Source organism: Somniosus microcephalus, chromosome 11, assembly GCF_052327205.1.
Source record: "Somniosus microcephalus isolate GS21.2 chromosome 11, FLI_Smic_1.0, whole genome shotgun sequence".
In the NCBI taxonomy this organism is placed as follows: domain Eukaryota; kingdom Metazoa; phylum Chordata; class Chondrichthyes; order Squaliformes; family Somniosidae; genus Somniosus; species Somniosus microcephalus.
This window is the reverse complement of record NC_140997.1, coordinates 10138338-10139980: the sequence shown is the minus strand read 5'-3', so window position 1 is coordinate 10139980 and position 1643 is coordinate 10138338. Positions and strand designations below refer to the sequence as shown.

Here is a 1643-nt window from a genome sequence, read left to right as displayed (position 1 = left end):
GCTCACAGATGCAGAGGTGGATGCCCTGGAGATAAGTGCCACATCTGCGTCCCTCTCAATCAGAGATGGAGAGACTGGGAACTCCCAGATGGCTGGTGACAGAATTAAAAATATCTCTCACACACATGCTGACTTTATTTCATCACTGACTGAACTATGAGAAAACTGAGTGTGGTGATTGTCAAGACTGTGACTTTGCCATGACTAATTTATATCCCTGTCTTTTGTCTTCCATGGACTTTAGGTGTAAAGCAAGAGTCGCTGGAGATGCTTGAAGACGATTCCTCAGAGGACCTCATTCCTTCTGAAGGTGCACCATCACAGCCATGCACCAGCGCAAATACTCGCACTTCGGTGGGTCCAGTTAGAGAGTCAGCTGGGTTTTCATCACCTGGTGATTCACAATTCACAGGTGAGCACCAGCAGACACTGGTGACAGGGACAGTTGTGGAGAGTCTGCATCATGGGGCGCAATCCTCTCCAAGTTCTGCTCAACTGGACAGAGATGTTGAACCCCGGGTCCCATCGGTGAGAAGGAGAATGATGGAGGTACAGGAGCAACTTTGCGAGGTACTGACAGACGTGCCATGCACACTCTCCACAATAGCGTAGAGGATGGAGGAGTCCAACTCAGACAGTAGTGGATTCATGGCGCAGATAATTGCGAGATTGTCTGCCGTGGAGAGAGTGGCCGCCTCCGTGGAGCTTCAAGCACGGCTCTCAGAGTCCGTGCAGGCCATGACCACGGCCTTGCAGACCTTAGATGCCAACATGTCTGTCGCCTTAAACAGGATGACAGAAACCATATCCGTGGCCTTACAATGTGTCACTGATCTTCACCAAGCTGGTCTGCAGCAGAGTGGTAGGAGTGATGTGGCGCTGGCACAGGAGAAAGATGATGGCGAAAGGGGACATGGAAGTGGGAACTCTAATCTAAGCGCTCCCACTTCTCACCCGTTGCCCCCCCCTCCCCATAGCCAGTACCCGACATGCTTCCTCGTCTCTAAATGGCCGAGTCGGCCCCTGCATAGGTGCAGGTGGAGCAGTCCTTGGCCGGGTCCTCAGCGGCTCCGAAACCCAGAGGTCGTGGGCCAAAAACATCTTAGCAGTTAGGGCAGGGATCTGAGCAGCCTGCCTCTGCCTCTGCTGAAGCCACACGGGAGGCACCATGTGGAAGAGGTAGGAAGCATAAGTTAAAGAAATTGTAATTGACCAAGGATATGCACATGGGTGTTTGACAAAATGTTATGTTAAGTTTTCCTTTTTATAACATAAAATTTACTGATTAGCACCACTTCCACGTCTTGCCCATTATTGTATCCCTAGTGCCAACTCACCCTTTCATTTGCTTCATGATGAATGTCAATACATGGCTTAATCCATTAGGCAGATGTGCAATGGGTCTGTGCATGGTTGAAGGACTGTTTTGTGCAAAGGGAGGGGGAGGTTGGTAGTGGTGGCTTTCATTTATTATTTGTTCCAGTCGGAATAACTAACTGAACTTTCGAGCTATGAGGGCATCCTTGGCAGTAATGCGTGTGGCTGGTCTGGGGATGGGTGCCCCATCTTCATATTCCTCCTCCTCTTCAATGTTCTCCTTATCAGAAGCTGCCTGATGAGAGCCTTGGTCATTTGCCACCAGT

General features: G+C 50.2%; 1 pseudogene; it reads left to right on the top strand.

Moving 5' to 3' along the window:
• Nucleotides 1-267: 267 nt before the first annotated feature.
• On the top strand, nucleotides 268-1208 carry LOC147110304 (uncharacterized; annotated as a pseudogene).
• Nucleotides 1209-1643: the final 435 nt, after the last annotated feature.